Source organism: Strix uralensis, chromosome Z (genome assembly GCF_047716275.1).
Source record: "Strix uralensis isolate ZFMK-TIS-50842 chromosome Z, bStrUra1, whole genome shotgun sequence".
Taxonomy (NCBI): Eukaryota; Metazoa; Chordata; class Aves; order Strigiformes; family Strigidae; genus Strix; species Strix uralensis.
In genome coordinates, this window is record NC_134012.1 from 102,038,484 (window position 1) to 102,061,469 (window position 22,986).

Genomic DNA, 22,986 nt, shown 5'->3' on the forward strand with positions numbered 1-22,986 from the left:
CCAGAAAACTTGAATCTTCCTGAAAACCTGAACCTTCCAGAAAACCTGAACCTTCCTGAAAACCTGAACCTTCCTGAAAACTTGAATCTTCCTGAAAACTTGAACCTTCCAGAAAACTTGTATCTTCCAGACTGGACGAGAGGAAGCATTTCTTCACCCAGAGGTGGTCAAACCCTGGAACAGGCTTCCTGGAGAGGGGGTCGCTGCCCCAGGCCTGTCGGTGTTTAAGAGGCGATTGGACAATGCCCTTAACAACAGGCTTTAACTTTAGGTCAGCTCCGGAGGGCTCAGGAGTTGGACCAGATGGTTGTTGTAGGTCCCTTTCAGCTCAAATAGACTATCGTATCGTATCGTATCGTATCGTATCGTATCGTATCGTATCGTATCGTATCGTATCCTACCCTACCCTACCCTACCCTACCCTACCCTATCCTACCCTATTCCTGTTGGCGGCCGTGCCCTCAAAAGGCAAGGGAGCATCTGCCAGAGGTTTTGGCAAGAGGTGAGGTGGCTGTGCCGCCCGCACTGCCGCATGTTCCAGAGGCTGCTGCTTCTTCCTTTCCTTCTGCGGCCAGGGAGATGGGGGAGGCAGCGGCAGCGGGGGGCTTCATCCCCTGAACAGGGCAAAGCCAGGGCACCCATCCCTCTCGGGCAAGCAGGCAGCCTCGCAGATGCCGCGCTCAGAAGACGATCGGAAAGGTCAGGAGCATACATTACACCTGCCTCCTGGCCACCGCGGCATATGCTGGTGGGTCTTCTGTGGCTGGTAACCTCGGGCAAAACTGACCTGGCAGCCAGGACCGGCTGCGGCCCCTTGACTCGTCCCCCAGCCGCCTGTGGAGTGGTGCCAAGAGGCAAACCGGTGTGTCAGCTTTCCCGGGCAGGGGGAAGAACAGGTGTTTTCTGAGTGGGTCTTAGGAAAAAAGATGGGAAACAACAGTGACAGAGATGGGAGCTGATCCTGCCTGACGGTGATGGTTGATGACTTGCTAGTGCCCAGATACGGCGCTGCCTGTGAGATCTATCAAACTGCTAGGTCAGCACATAAATATTTAAGGGAAAAGACTAAACTGAGTTGTCGTTTGGTAGAGAGGGCTATTATGGGTGAAATGTGAGCAGCACCATGCTGCGGTTCAGCTGCGTGGGATAGCGGCTTAGGGCAGGACCTGCAAACCAGGGGAGCCTCAGCAGCCCCTCGGCAGCCTGGGCACGGGCGCCCCGGGAAGAGGAGCCGGGACCCCAGGAAGTGGGGCTGACCCACACCGGGGTATCTGTAGGGGTTTTGGGGCTGCAGATCACAGCACCAGGCTGTGAGAACGCAGGACGGGGCCCACGGCACCCTCCAGCCAGCAGAGGACGTATTTCTTGCTCAGAGAGACACTTAAGTTGAAAAATAGCTTTTTACAGGAGCCACGAGGCTGGGTTAAAACTCCAGAGGCTGCTGGACTGCCCTTCAGAGAGGACTTTTTTTTTAAACTGTTGTCATCTTGGTGTTTGAGCCCCTAGAAACGCTGCTGGTCGTGCCCACGGCGGAGCAGAGCCCCGAGCACGCGTAATCCCGCGCCTGGTGGGCACCATGCTCAGGAGGGCACCGTGCCCTGCCCCTGCCAGGCTCCCCAAGAAAGCACCAGCAGCCTGAGGAGGGGGCAGAGACCCCCGTTCTGCCCTGCGGCGGAGCTTACTGGTGGGGAAAACCCACTGCACACAACTGCCAACTGCGAAGGGAGAAGCAAAACCATAATGCACAGCAAGAATAGCAGTCTGTATGGGGGGGGCAGGAAGGCAGCTTTGAAAATGAAAAATATTCATTTAACAAGAAGTAAAGAGCTCCAGATCCCGCTGCCAGCTATAATTGTGCAGCCTCGCTGAATCCACCAAGGTTGCAAGGGTTAAGGGAGAGCAGAATTTGGCCAGTGGCTGAAATAGATAAGCCATATGTCTGCACACCCCTGAATGTGGGACAGAAATAATTATGTGATATTCCTGCTGATAGTAAACCTACTATATCATCACCAGAAATGACAGTTTTTCACGGTATGTATGTTTTCAACAGAACACGTCGCAAGAAAATTGATCCTACGTGGAAGTTTTTGTTTCGTAAGGAAAATGCAAACAAATCGCCATTGCAACGTCGTCGTGGCTGGGCTCTAAGGCCAGCTGGGCTGGGTGGCGGGGCGGGCTCTCTGCCCAGGGCTCGTGGCGAGCTGGAGCCCGCCCGGGGCGAGGGCTGGCAGGGGAGGGTGGGCTGGGGGGCGGGGGGGGTGCGTGGGCTTCCGCAGGGCGCACGTCCCCTGCGCGCAGGCCCTCGCACCCGCAGACGGGCGCTGCGTGGCGGCTCTTTGTGCAGGGCGAGCCGCACGCCAGCTATCACCAGCTCTACGTGTTTACATTCCTTCTGCTTAATATTTCTGTAATCTTCTCTGGCATCATACACTCGTAATTTTTCTCCTCCTACTTCACACTTTTGATAAGCCTTCTGGTCCCGCAGCAGATGCATTGTGAATCTTCTCCTTCTAAGTATCTTGCATATGTTTCATTAAAAGTGTTTGTTTCTTTGATCAGCTTGAAGTTCTGATGTGAAAAAAAAATAACTTTTTGGACTTTGCTTGGCAGCACCCGGCCCCGAGATGAATAGCGGCGTCTCGGTACAGGCAGTCACTCAGGGTCCTAATGTCACTCATTTACTCTTTGCCAAGGGATTTGCCCGTCCTCCCCACGGCGGCTACAATGTGCACTGGCACCCAAAGATAGAAAAGGGGCTTTTTATCCGCTACACTGTGCAACTGCACATGAAAGAACATGGTGGGAGGTGCCAAATGGGAGCAGCAGAAATCGGGATATATTTCACCCGCCGTTGCTTAGCGATGGGAAGCGCGGGCAGGCTGGCATTTCCCACAGCGGGGGCACCAACCCCCGCGCTCCCCCCCGGCGTGGGCCAGCCCTGGGCGCGAGGGAAAGGGCAGCCGTGGTGGCCGGAGGGGAGAGGGCAGGCGTGGGGTGCCCCGGAACCCCGGCAAGCGCCCGCGGCGAGGGCTTGGGGCGGAGCTGCGCAGCTTCTCCACTGTAAACCGAGGCACTGCCCGCACTGGGGACATGCCTGCCCGTACCGTATGCGGGTGGAAGTGCTGCCATGGGTGGCACACGGGTCCCACCACTCTTCACGGGTGCCCAGTGCCCTTGGGGCTTCGAAGAACTCGAAGGACTGGGGCAGCCAAGCTGCATGCAGTGAGGGAAGAGATGGAAGAGCAGCTCTGCCAGCACACAGTCCTGCATTGCCACCGCCAGCACCACCTCCACCACCTCCCTGCACCACGCAAGGAAACCACCCGGATGTCGGGGTCTCCCCCAACCCGCTCACACCGTTCCTGAGTGCCACCGCAGGACAGGCAGACCCCAGAAATCCACATGGGCCACCCCCCTGGGCTGCCCTGCGCCCCGCAGAGCGCACCTCGGGCCAGGCAGTGAGCCTGCAGTGAGCGACGGGCGCACGGCTTGCTAACAAAGACCCTCTCGGGCGGCGGGTCCGGGGGCTCGTGGGGAGGCAGCCCCATGCCGAGGCATCGCTGCCGGCATCTCCAAGGCAGCTCCTCGCCTGCCACCAGCATCATCCCACCAGTACTCGTGTTGTGGCTGCTCACCATCCCGGCGGGGGAAAGACCCTCGCGTGGGGCAGACCCTCTCCCCATCCCCTCTTGAAGCTTTCGGGGGACCTTGGAGAAGGGGTCCTGCCCCGGCACCAGGCTGGGGTGGCGGGCAGGGCCCTGGGGACAGGGTCTGCAGGGCCAGGGTCTACCCTGTGCCGTGACACAGAGGCACAGAAACTCACCCCACCCCGGGTTGCCAACCACACCATGAAGCTACCGCCTGGGGCTCCCCACCAAAGGGAAACGGGAGGAAAAATTACCATAATAACAGCAACAACAATAACAATAATATTTTCTTTTACGCTTATACCTCACCAGACTAACGACTGTGGCGCGTGCAGGTGCAAGAGCCACACTGCTATTAGCCTTAATATCACTGCCTCCTACTTGCCCTGTGCGGTTTATTTATTGCCGTTTGTATTACCGTCCCTTTCACGAGCTGCAGGCAGAATTTCCAAGACAAACTAACTGTAAAAACCAATTCTTCCAATTATTGCTAAAAAAGGCGCAATTGAACCAGGAGTCACAAGGCTTTCGCAACCCTCCCCTCAGCAGCAGGAGGCCGGGTGATCCCACGGGTTCCTGCAAGGACACCGTCCGCCCAACACACAGTGAAAACATCCCCCTCAGATATCCCCGGCATCCTCGGGGAAGCCGGGCCGAGCTCAGCTCGTTCCAGAGACCGGCCAGACGCGGGCTCGGGCAGCGCAAGCGCCCAGGACTTTAACTCCACTCCAGACACCCTGCACAAGCGCCGGCAAAATTCCTGCCTGGATTAATCGCCCCATGCACATATTTTTATTGAATCACTCTTAACACAGCTGCCATTCATAAAATACCTAAGCCTGTACTTTTATTCCTGTTGGAAAACATATTTAGTTACAATTCCTACAAATGTGTGGATGTTAAAAATAACATAGTATCCTGCAAGCCTTAACACATATGGTATTTTAACTTCCACTAAATCAAGAGTATCCTAGATTATCTAATTCCGCATTCCTTTACAAAAGCAGGATGGCACCTTAATTCAGGACGCGTTACCCCCCCGAGCCCTGCAGCACCCCCTCTCCTTCCTTGCACCCCCTGAGAGCTGCTGCGCGGGGGGAATTAATGGTTTATTGCTGCTCGGACGACCTCTGCACGGGTATGGAAAAGGAGATGTAGAGCACCTCACGCATTTTCCCCTCCGTTTTTAAGAGCCCTTCAGCCAGCCCCTACCAACCCGGTCGGGAGAGCCCTCGTGGGTTTGGGCGGGCGTTGCGCCAAGCCACGACTCGCGACAGCTCTCCAGGGGCCTGAGCCCACCTCCCTGCACCCTCCCCCGGGCAGCCGGCACGGCCATTTTGCGCATCGACTCCATCTCACCTTGGCTCACAGGCGGCGAGAAGTTAGGCAGGAGCCCCGTCCTTGGCAGTCCATCATCACGGCCCCGGCGGGGAGGAACAGATGCTGCTGGCTGCTCACGCTGTCCTGGAGGTTGCCGAACAATGTGGGGGTGATGGATGTGGCACTCCGAGCTGATTTCCAGCCACGCCGCGGGCGGCCCAGGGAAGACACTCTTCCAGGCAGAGCCCCCCCGGGCACGGTGGGCCCTGCTCAGCCCCGGCAGCAGCTCTGGAGCCTACAGCTGCTCCTCAGTGCCAAGAGTGCGGTCTGCTTCGAGCTGTCTGCCCCGTTGAGCTCCGCTGGGCTCTGCCTTGTCTCCTTCTCAGCTCCACCGCCCACTGGAAATGACCATTTTCCAGTAAGGTTGGCTCAACATTAAAAAAAAACCCCTATGTACTTATCTCACTCACAATATGAAGACCCAATGCAATACTTGAGCTTAAATTTAATTAACTGCAATTATTTGAACCAAAGTCAACTAATCTATTTCCATTCCTAGAGGGATTGGAGCACAAAAAGGAGGCTTTCAACCGTAGAATCAAAGCTTTGGCCCCTAAAATTGAGGTTTTGTACTGTAACAGTGAGGGGTTTGCACCTAAAATTGAGGGTTTGGACCATAAAAAGGAGGCTTTCAACACTAGAATCAAAGTTTTGGCCCCTAAAAGTGAGGGTTTGTACCCTAAAAAAGGAGGGTTTGTACCCTAAAAATGAGGCTTTTGTCCCTAGAATCAAAGTTTTGGCCCCTAAAATTGAGGTTTTGTACCCTAAAAGTGAGGGTTTGTACCCTAAAAAAGGAGGGTTTGGACCATAAAAAGGAGGCTTTCAACCCCAGAATCAAAGTTTTGGCCCCTAAAATTGAGGGTTTGTACCCTAAAAATAAGGCTTTCATGCCTAGAATCAAAGTTTTGGCCCCTAAAATTGAGAGCTTGTACTCTAAAAGTGAGGGTTTGGTACCTAAAAATGGGGGTTTGTACCAACATGTGATGAAATCCTTTAAAGAAGCGAGGCCTGCATTCGGGCAGTATTTTTCTGCTGTCTCTAGTTTTCAGCTGCCCCTTTTTCCCTGTGCCTGGTACAGCCACAGGTGGTTTGAAAACGTCTCCTGCCCCTTTGCACCCAGGACCAGGCGCTAACGAAGCACCGTCCAAAAGCCCAAACAGCCGAGGAAAAGGCAGGATAGTGCAGTGTGACACTTGGTGACTGCCTCAGCTAGAGTCCTCCCTGTCACTGAAAGTCACCGTGCCCCCAACTGTTCCGAAGTTTCACATTCAATTTTTCTGATGTCTTTCATGAAAAATGATATTTCCTTACCCATCACAGAAGAGATTTTCCCCGGCAGGTATGCTGTCGAACATGTTGCATTCACACCATGACACAAAGTCTAAAAATCACAGAGAGACTAATTACTGGAGGAAAATTACACCAAAAGACCGATTTCCTGGTGACGGAGATGACAGCCCAGCGCCCGGCCCCCCGGCCGCTTTGGGCAGCTCGCTCACGAGATGCTGTCACACGCTGCTGCCCTGGCGCCACAGGGGAGCAGGGGAGCAGGGCTCAGCACCTCAGAGCCCCCCACCAGCCCCCCGTCACCATTCCCCGACACCTTTGGAGCAGGGAGCTCCCGCCAGGATGGCTCCAGCTCTACCGAGCACCTCGGAAATAGGATTTTCCTAACAGCCTGCCCCTACGGGCGCTGCCGCGGCTGCGCTCCCCCAGCCCCTCGCACTCACCCGTCCCCGCGGTCCCCGGGGATCCCATCAGCACCGGTATCACCGGCGGGATGAACGCGGCGGGGTTGTGGGGACTCAAGAAAGCGCGAGGATTCAGACCCCCGGGGGGAGGCCACACGATGGGTCCAGCATCGCCTGCAGCGTTCAGTCACCTAAAATAAATTTAAAAACACTTAAAATTAAAACGTGTCATATCTGCCTCCTCTCTGCTTTCCAAACTTCTTACCAGGAAGTAATATTAATTCTTGTGTAGAAATGCAATTAAATTAATGCTGCAATAGTTACAAATACAGTCAAATAATCCTTCAACTGTAAGACTTTATATAACAGCAAAAATGCCACAAAGATAATTTATATGAAAGCTGAGGTATGGCTGATGAATTAGTTCATATTTACCTAGATTATGTATAATAAATGTAATGTATATCATTTATATCTATATAGTTCTAATTTAGTTGGAATCGGAAAATAATGCAACATGAATTCATATGAAAAACAATTTTGTACAGGAAAATTAAAATGGTAGAGCATATTGTTTTATATGAAATATTGAGCTGTGCAATCTTATTTGTTATATGCTTTAAGCAGACTTCAGTAGGAAAAACATATTCGTTCCCTTTGGAGCTTCTTTATAAGTGTATAAAAGCTTTAATTTCATATGGTCATAAACGGGTTGAATTTCACAAAAATGCCATCAACATTTTTCTCCCTTTTTCCATCACCATTAAAATGTGATAAACAGATATTCAGGAACGCACACCACCTCAAACTTTGTTTCTTTTCTGTTTAGTTATTTGGAGAGCTCTTCTCACTCGTTAATAAAAAATAATTATTAAAAACTACTGGCGGTTTCTAAGAATCAGTTTTGTGGGGAAAAAAACCCAACACATTTTGTCTGCGCTGCGCCTGGGGGGTCAGGGGCCGCAGCTGTGACCGATGCCCCAGCTGGCACCAGCCGCTCTCTGCTCTGCAGACACGTTGGGTTTGCCCACGCTGGCAGCAGCCCGTGCGCAGCCCCCGCACCCCCCGGGGCCTGCAGGACACTGCTTTTGGACCAACGCTGTTGAAAGTCATAGTCAGAGCTCCGAGGGGTTCACCCTGTGGTCATGGCACTCAGGGAGGCTCGCGCAAACACCGGCACTTCCCAGGACACCACCAGGCCTCGGGGACCAAAACCAGCCCCGGCAAAGAGACGAAGCAACAGCCACCAGCTATGGAAATTCAACCACCGAGGTACGGGCAGAGCCTCTGCCGCTGCCGACGGCTGGGGACAAAGTCAGTGAAATCACAGAATCATCCCAGAACCATCTGGGTTGGAAAAGCCCTTGAAGCTCCTCCAGTCCAACCAGGAACCTCACACTGACCGTTCCCAACTCCACCACATCCCTCAGCGCTGGGTCAACCCGACTCTTCAACCCCTCCAGGGATGGGGACTCCCCCCCTGCCCTGGGCAGCCCATTCCAACGCCCAACAACCCCTTCTGCAAAGAAATCCTTCCTAAGAGCCAGTCTGACCCTGCCCTGGCGCAGCTTGAGGCCATTCCCTCTTGGCCTGGCGCTGGTTCCTTGGCTCAAGAGACTCATCCCCCCTCTCTGCACCCTCCTTTCAGGGAGTTGCAGAGGGCCAGGAGGTCTCCCCTCAGCCTCCTCTTCTCCAGACTAAACCCCCCCAGTTCCCTCAGCCGCTCCCCATCACACCTGTGCTCCAGACCCTGCACCAGCTCCGTTGCCCTTCTCTGGACATGCTCGAGTCATTCAATGGCCTTTTTGGAGTGAGGGGCCCAAAACTGAACCCACTCATTGAGGGGTGGCCTCACCAGTGCCGAGTCCAGGGGTAAGATCAATAAACTGCCAAGAGAAGGATTTTCCCTATAAACTCCATCTTGAGACCTGACCTTTTGCCCTGCTGCCCTAAAGGAATATTGCACGGGCTTCAGGAACAAGCTACACGGATGTATCTGAGACACGGAGTGGCTTCCAGTATGGCACAAAAAATACTAGAAAGAGAGACAAAGTGAACTGCAGGCCAAAATGACGCACTCAACCCTAACGAGACCCAGCGATTGGGCTTGTTGGTCACGTCCACACCCCACCCGCCTTTGGTTTGTCTCTGGCCCACGCACATTTCTCACATCGCAGAGGTAATCACACCTCTCCCCACTCCCAGCAGGGGCACCCCAGGGCACCCAGACACCGAGGGGGACGTCGTTGCTCCCGCTGGGGTGCCAGCAGCCTCCCACACATGGGGCAGCAGGTGCCAGAGGCATACCCAGGAGGAAACCGCTGCCTTCTGCCAGATTTTCATGTATTCTCGGTGTTTAAGGGGGGAAAAAAGGGAGCTGGTGTCATTGTTAGAGCGCGCGCTGTGTGCCAAGCTGCCAGGATGCTGCCAAAGATAACGGAGTCTTTAAGATGTCTATTAAAAACTCCTGGTATTATGAGATGCAAAAGAACTAGCCTTGTGCAGAGGTAGAAAGTAATTATGCAATTCTTATGTAAAACATGCAAGCTTATTTTCCGGGAATGATGCATGGCCTTAAATATGACGTCTCGATTTTTTTCCCATTCTGGAGTACACCGGAGATGTCTCACTCTTCCAAGCTCTCCAGGGCTGGAGCTGGCTTTTTCCACCACTGCAAACCAGAGCCAGAAGGACTTGTCAACGGGAAAAAAAAAAAAAAAATTCTTAGATCAAATAAATTTTGAAGGAACCCGCCTGTCTGTGCAGCTCATACAAAACACGTGCACAGAACGCACACGGGGAAGACGAACTTGAAAAAGACAAACACTGGCCCACGCCACGTCCACACACCCCCTCGGCCCCGCCATGGGCACCCGCTCACGGCAATCCCAGCGCTCGTTCCTCCTCTCCACCCTGCGGGAGACACACGGCAGCAGCTGAACCGAGGCGGGAGGGGGGGACACGGGGCATCGCCGCGTTCCCATCCCCAAGCCCAGACAGGCCACCAGCTCCCAAACGCTCTCTGGCAAGAAACGGGGGAAGGAGCAGGGTGATGTAAGGTACAACTCACCGCGGAACTATGTGCAGAACCTGCCCGGGGAGCTTTCAGAGAATGCGTATTCCCAAGCTATCACTCATTATTTTAGACTATAAATAACATATCACCTGATTGTGAGGAAGGTAGTTTAGCACAAGGCACTAGCTAGAGTCACACAGCGAACCAAAATGATGTATGAAACGTGTTTCACTGGGAGTTGTAATACAGATTACTTACAGTTGCAAGCAAGGTCTAGCTCTTCAGAAAAATGGGCTGACAAAATACATAGTTTAGATCTTCAAATAGATCTTGCCAGCTCTCAAAAGAGTCCACAAATTAATCCCACAATTATCAATCCCTTCTTTTCTTTGATTTAGCACCAACCCCTTCAGGAAAAAAATTTCCCCAGCTTAAAGCACTTCGGAAAATATTCCACATATGTGCTCACACATAATTATTTTTTCCTCTCCCCAGTCCCTCCTTCACCCGCTGAGTTCTCCTCACCTCTCCAGGTTAAGTACTTTCCTCTGTCAAATATCCCTTTGAAATCCACTTCACCTGAAACGCCAACAGCGTTCAGCCGAGCCATGAGGGAAGGGCTGGAGGGGGAGCACCGGTGCAGCACCCCCAGGCCTGGCCTGGCCCAGCCTGTGAGATGCTGTGAGTGGCCCTGGTCCTCTCCCCAGGTCACTAAAGGTCTCCAGAGAGACCCTGCAGCCGCCCAGAGCAAACCCGCCGCGAGCAGGAACAGGAGAGGGGGTCTAGGGTCTCAACCCCTTCAGCACCCCATCAGCATGTCCTGGCAGGCCACCGTGTAACCAGGGAGAACTCAGCAGCTAGGACAGGTGCTTGAGGAAGGGCAAGTGGAGCAAAGACTTTAGTTTTCTATTAAGAAAAGTAATAAAATTCACAGGCGTTGGTTTTAAGAAGTTATCTGCTGCTTTCACATTAGAAGTTAGCCACTCAGCTAAAAATCCCAAACTGTTCTTCTCCTGCTACATCATCTCCTCCTCTTGCCACCTGCCAGTTGTTTCTTCTTGTTCCTCCTCTAGTTGCCACTAGTCACAATCTGGCAAGGAGAGAACACAATCCTTATCATTGCTCCATGGTGTGAAGACTGACTAGAACCAAGAATTATTTCCACATGCCTCACTAAGTGAAGCAGTACAGTAACAGCCATAACTGCGATATCCTCCACAGAGCAGTATTTCTGTTCTGAACAGAGCAGGAGGAAAACTGCCCATGAAAATGCCATCAACATTTTTCTCCCTTTTTCCATCACCATTAAAATGTGATAAACAGATATTCAGGAACGCACACCACCTCAAACTTTGTTTCTTTTCTGTTTAGTTATTCGGAGAGCTCTTCTCGCTTGTTAATAAAAAATAATTATTAAAAACTACTGGCGGTTTCTAAGAATCAGTTTTGTGGGGAAAAAAACCCAACACATTTTGTCTGCGCTGCGCCTGGGGGGTCAGGGGCCGCAGCTGTGACCGATGTCCCGGCTGGCACCAGCCGCTCTCTGCTCTGCAGACACGTTGGGTTTCATTCTTCAGTTGTAAACCATCCTTTTCCAAAACCACTTTTTTTGTTGTTTTCTCTCACAGACAACTTTCTAGTCTCCAGGTTTCCTTATCGTTGAAGTCACAGGACAGAGACTCTGTGTCCGTCAGCGGGACTGTGTCGCTTCCGTTTATTGACCTTCTCTGGCTCAAGAAGCAGCTCGAGGAAATTAGACTTTTATAATCATCAGTTTTGCACCTAAGCGCAAATTGCTCTTAAGAAATAAAGAGTGTGCAAGGTGGGCCAGGGAGGGAAGGCGGCTTGGACAACCCAGCTGGGTTGATTCTGCATGTGTTTGGCTGTTTAAAGCTCACTTGCATGAACCTCATGGGACGATCATCCCGTGCCTACTTTGATACCTACATCACCACGCAGGACTTCGGACTTACGAAGATACAAACCATGAAAAATGAAAGAGCAAAAGATTAAAAATGTGAGAAAGAATAAATTAGTCTTTCCTGAGAGTTGACTTGAGAAGCACAAAAAGGCATTTTCCAGTGAATGGTGTACTTATAACCGCTCTGTTTCACTGCCTGGGACCGCGGAGTGGAGAGGCAGTGCTCTCGGTGAGTAAAATACATGTTACAAAGGTTAGGAAAAGTCACCGAGCAATTTTTATTGTCTGTTTTTTTGTCAGGATGCTGAAAGTTGAAAATTTCCCCCCGTGTTAATAATACAGTATTAGTTACACATGACTGCTTTACTGGAGTTAAACCAACATGAGTCCTGCTCCCTCAGACCGGAATTTCTCCAGCGGCCGGCTATTTAAGAAAACAAAAGCCTTCATAATTGGGAATAGAGGTCAATACTTGTTACGACAGGGGCCTTCACACAGACCAAGCCCTATTCCGAACTCTGAGCATTTGCAAAACGTACCACAGGAGTATCTGCTTTGAGGGGACAATTTGGGAAATGTCAAAGATAAAACTACAGAATTCCTGCTTGAAAACAAACCGTGTCCCAGCGGACTGATACCCCAATGCACAGCTACTCATCCACAAACTGACACAGCTCACATGGGTCCAGACCATGTGCTCTGACAATCTGGGGGTTCGTGAGTGAAAGAAAACCCACTGCTGAGACTTTTTCCTGCTGGCAAAACAGGGCCAGGGTTTTCCCTCTGACCGACGCCGGAGCTCCGCTTTGCCGACCTGGGATCTGGCAGCATTTACGGACAAGAGGTGGGAGCTCTGACGCTCAGAACTCATCTGTTTTCATCCCTTTCACCATATACCAGCGTTTGCATCCAGTACAACTTTAAAAACACATTTGCTCATCATTAGCCCTGCTATTCCACGTGGAATCCCATAAATTACAGCTGCTGCTAGAAAATTAAGATGTATATAGGGAAATCATTCACAAACCCTGTATCTGTTGCATCTGGAAGTTCTGGAGTGTTGATTAGTTAAATACATAATTATGAGATAGCCTTAAAGGCAAAAATTGTAAGCAGTGACTTTTGCTAAGGAGTCTCCTGTTGGTGTTATCATAAAAAATATAAAATGCTGCAAGTCTAAAGAAGAAATTTATCTTAAAGAAAAAAGTTGAAAGACTTGTGCTGAAGATACGACTTCTTCAGAACGTTTCTTCACAAGTTAGATTATAATTAAATACAAATTAATTACTCCCACAAAGCATGTCATTTAGGCAAAAGCCTGCGTTTTTGAGGACTGTTAGCATCTTGTTCTGCAATTACACAGCTTGGAAGCGTACAGTTTGGGTTCATTTTTGTACTATTGCTTCTAGACTCTCTACCTTCACGCTGATTTCCAAAGAAACCGTTCATTTCCACACGTAACCTGCCGGTAACACGAATACCACGCTGGCACAAGCCAGGCCAAGAGGGAGTGACGACCTGCAACCCCGTCCGAGCCCCGAGGAGTGACCCAGGGAACTGGTCCACGTTCCCAGGGAACGGGACCACCGACCGGCTTAACGCTACGGCCACGCTGATGCGCTCCCCTGGACAGAAACATAAAGCAGCAACATCAGTTGGTTTTAAAGTATCTCCTGATTTTTTTTCATTTTTGTAATAAAAAACATACTAGCAAGGCAGATTTTTTTATTTTCCGCAAGAGCGGGGTTTGGTAACCACGTAACAGCCGTCCACCTCGTGCCTGCCTTCACAGCACCGAGCCAGGACTCCTTCAACATGGGGAGGAAGGGCAGGCGACACGACAGCACAACAATGAAGTGCAGGCAGGAAAGCAAAATTTTTGCCTTTAGAGAAATTCCTCCATGGCAAAATTTGGCTTTGGACTGAATCAGCAAAATCCAAATAGTAAAAATAGTTATGTCAGGGAAACTCCCAAATGGAAACGAAGCATTTTGATCATTACACATCATTTTAGACAGTACAAAATGCTATCCCAAAATCAATCGGAAAGGTAATTTCCCATTTTGTTTCAGATTCCTTTCAAAATTTTTTCACTGAAAATTTTATGAAGTGTGCCATGTTCCCGTAAACCATTTCAGTTTCAACAAAAGTATATTTGCCAATGAAAAATTGTTCAAACGTTCTTTTCTGCCAGCTTTAAGTGCTCTGACTTGTTGAAAAAAGCTCTGGGAATTTCTAGGGGATAATTGTTTTAACCATCCAGCCTCACAGCTCATTATCATGAGTTCTTTATCTAGAGGAAAATCTCTGCTAACATGAGGAGTCACTGGGAACTCTCAGGTGCTTTGTGCCTTTGAAGAAACAAGCTGTTTGACTGAATTTTTGAATATAGCTTTTTTTTCCCCCCCTCTCTGCCTCCTGTACTGGAAGCAGAATTATATTAAATGACATCGTATGATAATTTATTATTTATGCACGATATTGGAAGTGCTGATTGAACACATTTGAAATCACGCCTTTATTTCCTTCCACGGTAATCAAGGACTACTGCACCCTGACACATTTATAGCCTTGCACCGAGGGGCCGCTTACGTGCCAGATCACTGTCTGGTGGCTCAGTCCACGGGCCCTGAGACTGACGGGGCAAAAGCAACACACACAGATCGTCCAAAGCGCGGCTGGATCTCGCCATCACCAAAACCTGGTCGCCAGCCCCCCGCGGCTGCTCCGGCACCAGCCCTCAGCGCTCTCAGCCCCTGCCTTCCCTCTCCTCGCCAGCCCCTGCTTGCTCCAGCCTCCCAGAAACACGCCCCCGCTCTCAGCGTGCACCCCCCGACAACATCACTCCGCTTGCTCCAGAGGAGCGTTCCGCCGTTGCATCAAAAGCCGGGAAAAGTGGCCATAAGCAGGAGGCTCTTACCAAAAAAAACCTAAAATCACTGCTGAAAGCTTATTCGTCTAAATGACAGGTTCACAAAATAGAAGTTGCTTCCTGTCTGTAATTTTTTTCTTTCAGGAATAGCTGATGCTTTCACTTTTTTCAAACCAACAGCTTTTTAAGACGCATTTAGTTATAAGCATTCTTTTTCCCTAAAAGTCAGAATTCAAATGAAGTGCTGCAGGGTTAATAAAGAAACATTTTGATAGCTTTCAACTTGTTCTCCTTCAACAGTCATAGGAAATTCGGGCAGTTTTTGCCCCGATTTGGGCTAACAGCATCATTGGAACCTAGAAAACTGCGGTGGGACGGGGAGCGTGTTCCCTGCCCAGGTTTTAAAGAAATTCATGGCTGTAGCTGCCACCAGAGCTGCACTGAAGGTGCTCACTGCAGCACCAAGAGAGACAAGACAAGTAACTCCGACCTGGTGCTGAAAAGAGAGGGGCTGCTCGGACACAGCCATTGGGTCACCATGTTGACATGGGGGGTGGCATTCCCCCTCCCCGGCGCTGCCACTGCCACCTCTCCCGGGGGCGAAAGGGGGGCTGAGCCCCCCCAGCCACTCGTGGCCCGGCCGGGCGAAAGGGTGCGACGCTGCCACGGGCAAAGAGAGTCTCCTGCAGAGCCTGCCATGCAAGTGGCTGTGAAGAATCCAGTGAAGTGCTAGATTAGGGCCTTTAAAATAATTGTGATAAATGACAGCATCTGCACGCACTAATTTCCCTCAAGATGTGTTAGATTAATTTTATGAAATTAACGTCCAGAATAGCAAGCATTAGCCATTTGTGTGACCAAGGCTTTGAAGCCATTTGAGCTCTCACGGTTTCGCACGGGCTTTCACGCATTTTGAACCCAGGGACCAGCTCAGGCTTTGGGGGGACACACGGAGGGAGCCCAGAGGTGGCCTCCTGACCGGGAAATTTGCGTTCCGTGGGTAAAGCGAGCGCTTGGGCAGCTCAGCATCTCTCGGAGTTGAACTGAGCATCCACCCAGGACACGCAGAGTTCAGGGCTCGGCACTAATATTTTACAGTATTATTCCTGTGTGTTAGCATGCTCCAGGCTGCCTGCCATGCTGCTCACACCGAAGGGTGAAGGATCCGTTAATCACCTTTGGTGAGTCCTGCGAGCGATTCACAGCTGGGGACAGGCAGTTCCCACAGCTAAACGGGACCTGACCTGGGCTTTTCAGCACGGTGCACGTCACTTCTTCCCACATACGACTCAGCTGAAGGGGATGGGGCGCTATCGGTTCATTTTCCTTTTGACAGACTGCAGGGAACAGAAGGTGATTTTTACTGTCCAGAGACATGTGAAGTGCTGCAATCCCCCTGCTCCTCCTCCTTCTCAAGATCTGGGACTAAATCTCCAGTGCCACCGAGTTGACATGGGTGTTTGAATACACACCATCTTCTCATCTGGTTCAACGAGCTTCATCCCAAGGAACGAGATGTCTGTGAGATACGAGCATCTGGAGGAAGAAAGCTGAGCTGAAACTCAGCCCAGAGGAAATGGAAGTTGGAAGAAATATGGTAACACTTTGCAGAGCAAGCCAAGACCACGACTCTCTCCTCTGCTGAGGGAATCCACACTCCGGCTGCCAAGACCTGGTTACCGCAGGCAGCCTGCGCTGCTGCTTGGGCTGGACTGTCAAGGAACAAAGAGATGAGGCGTGTACGGGCCCCCTCCCTCCCAGACTGCCCACCCCGGCAGCTCAGGCAATGCCTACGGGCTGGGCTCCAGCCAGTCCTTCTGCCTGAACCTCAAACCCACCGCACTGCGGCCCAGCGGCAAGCCCAGGGCAGAGCAGGTTTTGGACCCACCACAGAGGTGGCCAAGGGCTCCTCTGCTCTCCTGCTTCTGGAGCCCACCAGATCCTTCCAGATCCCTCCGAGCAAGGAGGCGAGACCCCGGGACTCAGACAAGGAGGGGCTGCAGAGCAGCCACAGTCAGGGCTTCCCATCAGGCCCATGGGGAAACAGAGAGCCTGGAGCAAGAGATAATAAAAAAGGGGGTTCTACGAAGAATGCAAAAGCGACACCGTTATTCTTCGAACTACATCAGCACTCCGGTTAAAACCAGAGTTAGCAGGAGCTCGCCTGCACAGCCCAAACTGCTGCTGGCTCTGCAGGGAGGCAAGTAGCACGTTGTAGTTTCCTTACCACCATTTCCACATAACGCTTCTAGAACTACAGCTTAGAAAACTTAGAGGAAAGGGACAGAGTGAAGAGACCCATTCACACGCTAAGATAAAAGACATACAAGGGCCTTAGCTGCGTACTGCAGAGGTACCCGCGCCGGGAAAGGCGTCCGTGTGCCACCTGTTTGGCGTGGAAGCCAAGGCGACCCCCGGTATCATCGATGGCTTTCCAGCCGGACACTCTTCTGAGGAACAAAACACACAAGGCACCAGGATCACTTCATCTGCACTCAAATTCACACCTCCAGCACAGACCCAACAGGACATGCCTCAGCTTCAAAACCTTTCTTTTTCCTGCCCACTCGGTGTGTTTTGGCATGAACCTCAAGACGAAGCAAACTTCTTGCTCTGGCAGAACTCACAACAGACACAGCCCTGAGCCACAGGGTTCAAAAAACAAGGCTTAACTGCAATTATCCACGTCCGATAACAATTATCAACTCACGTTATGTACCGAATGCATTTGGGTTTCTTTGCAATTTTAACATTTTCCTGTCATTTGACCAGAGGGATTTTTATTTACACGCACACAAGCACATCTCTGTAGATGTGTGTATATATATGCACGCACACACACGCAACCTGCACACCTACATGAGGTTGCACCGTGGCTGCTGCCAGCTCTCGCTTCGGTTCCCAGTTGTGATCTGAGGTCCTGCCCTCACCACTAATGTCCCTCTGCAGTCCCCAACAGCTGCAGGGTGTCACCTCAGCAGAACTCTCTGCACACGGAAGCATTTCTCCATAAGTGCTGGCTTTTATCTCTGCTCTTTGCAAACTTACGCATCTGGACCGAGTTAATTTTCACTTTGCTAATTTTGAGGGAAAGAAGAACTAGAAGAACTTGGGCTTGGGAAAAGCAGCAGTAGAGATAAGGATTGAGAAGCTTGGGCCTGGAAAGTGGCAGTAGAGATAAAGACTTGCGGTGTTTGGGGATTTTTTGGCTGGATTTAGCCAAGAACACCCCAGTTTTGGTTGGAACCTGGCTCAGAGGTGGCCCGATGGGTCACTGGGGTGCGCTGGATGAACAGTTTGGCTGTTAGCAGGAAGAGCGTGCCGCAGCGAGCCGCGGGGACGGGCCCCCCCGAGGGCCAGGCGCCCGAACGAGCATGTCATTTCACGAGAGAGACAGGTAACTGCAGGATAAAGCCCCGGCACGGCATCTGCCAAGGTCCCAGCAGCGCTGGGACCCATGGGAAGGGCGGTTTGCTTCTCTTCTGCTGGCTTGGGCACGAGAGGAGCTGCAAGGGAGAGAAACCCCAGAACAGGACTGCACGGGCAGCACGTGGGGGATAGGTGCAGGGTGCTTGTGGGGAGCGGGGAGGAGGGGAAGCTGCAGCCTAGGGAATTAATCTCCAGCTTTTGGGACACTTAGGAGTTTTCTAATGTGATACATACTTTCCTGAAGCACCTATGTCTGTGGTTAAAAGCAGATGAGGACAGCAGCAGCAGAGATGGAATTCAGAGCGCCCCAAACAGAGACAGAAGGATGAAGGTTTTGCCAGAGCAGCAGCCTGAGAGCATGGGAACAGCCTCTCTGTCTGGTTTTTTAACCTCACCTCCGCAGGCCACGGCAGCAGAGGCCATGAGCGACGCTGCAGGAGGCACACGAGTGCAGTCTCCACCACCAGCAGCTGCACAAGGATCTGGTGGCCCTTGACAGCCCCAGCTCCCCACACCAAGTCACTGTCAACATCTGCTCATGGCCCAAAGAGAAAACATTTAGAAATAGAAGCTTGTTCTACCTTAAGAGACAGGGCCAAATACAACAGAGCACGTGGTTTTGGAATGTTATCTATTATTTATCAACTTACTGCTTTCTAGGGAGTACCTCCAACTCAATTTTTGAATGCTGGGAGCAGCAACACCACAACCGAGAGTTTTCCCGCTTGGCCAAGGCAAGGAACAACTTTCCCTCCGCCGACGCAGCGCCAAGGCCAGCAGCATCCCTTGGACAGCCGCGGACACAGCGGCACTCAGCGCAGCAAGGAACCTGGGAAGACCTTCCCCGCCCAGCCACCGGCACTGAGGCCGAGGGCAAGCACGGTACCTGCCGTGGGAGCAGAGCCCGCGGGGCGGCGAGCGGGAGGCAGCGGCCATGCAGGCAGTCGCCCTTCGGAGGAGCGCGCCAGGATTAAGCCGTCAGCCTTGCGGGGGATTGTTCCAAGCCCAGACGCAGCCTGCGAAACAAAAGGCGACAGGCAGCAGGCTGGAGGGGATCAGCGGAGAGAGCTGCAATTCGGGGCTGCGCGTGCAGATATGGGAAGAAAAAGGAAAGTTATTTCCCCCCCACACCTCTTGCCAAGGTCCTGCCAGCAGCAGGCAGGGTTTGGGTAATCCATCTAAATGAAGATTCACTCTGGCAGTTACAGATCTGAATTAGGAAAAACAATTAGACAACCTGTCAGGGTGCCTAATAGAGACACATAGTTCAGATACCTCTGAAATTCAGCTGAATTAATTTAAAACAACACAGACATGCAAAATCATACCAGTTACCCTTTTAACAGGGTACATATAAATTCCCCTCCTTTTCATGTCCTCACAGAGAGGAAATTTCCGGGGTCAAACGTAGCTGCTACAGCACAGCTGAAAGGAAATACTGAGGTAACAGAGCCAGGGCTGTTCACCATCCCTTCACTGACAGCGATTCTGGCTCTCAGGGTGCTGTAGTTTTGAGGAGATTTACCACAGTTTTTCCATAGATTTACCTGCATCTCCCACTGTTTGCACAGAACACAGGCCCTGACGAAGCATCTCTGCCTTCTCCCTCCCCTAAACTGGGTCCTTTTTGTGTCAGAACAGCAGTGTCAGCCCCTTCTGTACACTGAGAACCCCGGCAATATTCAAAACAAAAAATAACATTGTACAGGCGTGGAAGGACGCTGGCGACGGCGTCGGCTCGGCGCCCGCCTGTGCCATCCACTCCGCTCCCATCAGCAGCTGGAACTCAGCACACATTTACAAGCAGTTTGATTTTGTCTCTGCATTGTTTTCAATTAGAGGCTTTTTTTGCATGTGACGCACCGAGGGAAAAACAACACTTAGAGTTAGAACTAAGGTACTCCCGGAGACAAATATGATTAATGGGATAATCTTGCCGATTACAATAGTTAGAGGCAGTTCCTGCCATTCCCTGCTCTCCAAGGACTGGTTCTGCTCCCATCCAGTACAGACAGCTGCAGATTCCTCAGCACCATTAGTATCCAACATAGGACTACGCTCGACATTTTAAAACTCCTGTAATGTGCATCTTCTATAATTGTGTATTGTCTAGACTGAGTTTTACAAATTTAAGCTTAAACAGCGTAATTTCTTGATTGAGGGAGTTTTTGTGGAGCCAGTAGCGTACATGCTCGCCTTCGCATAAACATATGCACACCCCCCTGCCCCAGTCCTCGCATCCACTGCGAATAATATCCTTAAGTTCATCACATCCTAATTAAACAATGATCAAGTCTTATTAAACAACGCGGTTGTCACCAGGAAGAGGTGCACCTGACGGGTAACAGCGGCGACGGCGCCTGACTCCCACCTGCGCTTCCAGAGCGCTGCAAACGCGCGGCAGGAGGCACCTGCTGAACTTCGGGGCCAGTTCCTTAAGCTGTGCAAGTGGACACCACGGGAAAGAGTCACTGCGGGAGCTTCTGTTCAACCAAAACGCAGGTTTCTACTAAATTAAATATGGCGAAAACCCTCTGCTACTGAATTTGGGTTATTTTTCTCTGGCCCTTTACATTCTGCAGCACTCTAAAAGCGAATGACAAAAGATAGAATACGTTTTATCAGGGAAAAATCATTTTGGCCAATAGCTGGCAGCCCACCAATTTCAGATTCTGGCATAAAAATACAAGATTAATATTTCCAGTAAGGCGATCAGCAAGGAAAATCTCTCCATAAACACTGGCACACCAATTATCGGCACTGGCCTTCGCTCAGCAAAGGAGTGGAGCAGAGCACTTGTTCCAGAGGTTTGTTTCTGGTCAGCTCATAACAACTCCGGCAGCATCGCCCACACTTAGTCGCTTTATGGGGTGGGTTTGGGGCTTTTTGTTTTAATTTGTTCACATCCAGCCGCTGGAGCTGGTGGGAAAAGGAAACAACGAACTAGTGCAAAACTCAATGCAGGAGGCAAATCGCACAGCAGATTTCACGCTTGCCGAGTTTCAGAACATACAAGATTCCGATTATGTATTTTAAGGCAGCATAATGAGTCGAACTTAATCACCTAAACCTTTGCAACACTCCGCTGCTCCAACCGAATGCAACAGGAACATGATTTACGCCCAAGCCGGGCGGGGTGCTTCACGTCCAGCCCCTGCTTGACACGAGGCGCCGCACAGGACGTATTTTTCCATCTGGGAACTAATTTGGGGTATTCTGAACTTTTCTTTTATTTGGCCAGCTTGCATAAACTGCTTATTACTATTCGCTGTAAAGCACATGAAGCAGTTTATAGGCAAACTGACTCTTCATGTGGGGCGAGACACGTCCCGTGGAAGCCCCCATCTCCCCCAGCACACCTCCAGCTCCCGCCTCGCATCCCAAAGGGGGGTACCTGGAATGAGGAGGCAATAGCTTTGGGGTTCCCCCCCCGCGTAGCCAAGCTGTTCCCTCTGCCAAAGCGGGGTTTGCTGGCTCAAACTCCCCTTGAAGCCTGCCCGGGGGCAGCCCCGCACTCACTTCGTTTTGAACCGACGCAGGTTTTTCCCGCCTCTTCTATTGTTTGAAGGCACCGCGGGGACGGCAGCGAGAGCCCCCGGGCCGCCCCGGAGCGGCGGGGACAGGCCGCGGCCTCTCCTTTCTCTCCCCCCTTCCCCGACCCCAGCCCCTCCGCCGTCACCGCGCCCCTGCCCGCCGCTCGCCCCTTGGGGACAGCGACAGGGCGCAGGGTCCCGCGGGCCGCCATGGCCGCGCGCGCGCCGCCCGCCCTCAGGAGCCGCGCGCCGGTTCCCGCCCGCGCGCGCGCCCCCGCCGGGAGGCTCCGCCGGGCCGGCAGCGCCCCCTGCTGGAGGGGACGGGCCCGGGCCCGTAATGGCGGCAACGGGGTGAGGGGAGCGGGACGGGACCCCCCGGGGGGAGAGCAAAGCCTCGGCTGGCCGGGTAAACCCCCGTGAGGGCAACATGGAGGGGAAGAGGCTCCGGGGAGACCGGAGAGCGGCCTCCCAGTGCGGAAAGGGGTACAGGAAAGAGAGTCGTTACCGGGGGGTTAGGGATGGGACGAGGGGCGACGGGTTTAAACTGAGAGAGGGGAGATTTAGATGAGATGTAAGGAAGAAATTCTTCCCTGTGAGGGTGCTGAGGCTCTGGCACAGGTTGCCCAGAGAAGCTGTGGCTGCCCCCTCCCTGGAAGGGTTCAAGGCCAGGTTGGACGGGGCTTTGGGCAACCTGGGCTAGTGGAAGGTGTCCCTGCCCAGGGCAGGGGGGTGGCACTGGGTGATCTTGAAGGTCCCTTCCAACCCAAACCAGTCTGGGGTTCTGTGTCAGAACCAGACTTTGGCCTCTTGAGGGATCTGCTTGGTAGAGCCCTGGAGGGAAGCGAGGCCCCGGCAAGCTGGTTAATGCTCAGGGGTCTGTCCCCTCCTCCAGGCTCAGGAGCGATGCGTCCCACCAGAGCGAGCGCCAGGAGGCTGCAGAGCTTCAGCGGCCTGGCCTGGCCTGCTGCTGCTGGAGAATCCTGCAATGGGTGAGTCTCGGACACAAGTGGATCTTACACTATGGAAAGTGCTGATGCTCGAGTCAGCACCGAGGTATTCTAGTGGTGTATCTCAAAAACACTCTCCTAAATCCAGTTACAAACCGGCTGGTAAAGAAAAAAACACCCTGTAACTTTTTCAAGTGGAGTTTGCTGCAGGTTAAGTTGTTAACCCTTAGGACACTGGAAGTCTCCTCTCATTTTATTACTTGCAACATTCCTTGCCCATACCAAGTATTTTGAATACCATACCTAAAAAGCACCATGACTATAGTGTTTTCCCAACACAGGATTTGGCTAGCTCGGGACGTTTGCCCCCCGGCCACGCCTGTGTAAAACAGAAACCATAGGGGAAAGCAGTCACGGGCTCTTGACCTACCGATTCTGCTGTGGGGCCGTTTCATGGCTCCCAGCATTTGCAAAGTGCTCGGTTCAGTTTTGGGCCCCTCACTCCAAAAAGGCCATTGAATGACTCGAGCGTGGCCAGAGAAGGGCA

The 22,986-nt window shown here is 51.9% G+C and overlaps 1 long non-coding RNA gene across 1 annotated transcript; it reads right to left on the reverse strand.

The window, feature by feature from the left end:
• Window positions 1-4,917: 4,917 nt before the first annotated feature.
• LOC141937689 (uncharacterized) lies at window positions 4,918-21,610 on the reverse strand. Its single transcript, XR_012627029.1, has 4 exons — window positions 21,479-21,610; window positions 6,761-6,912; window positions 6,342-6,411; window positions 4,918-5,368 (listed from the first exon to the last, which is right to left on the reverse strand). It is a non-coding gene; the product is annotated as an uncharacterized LOC141937689 (long non-coding RNA).
• Between the last annotated feature and the right edge of the window lie 1,376 nt (window positions 21,611-22,986).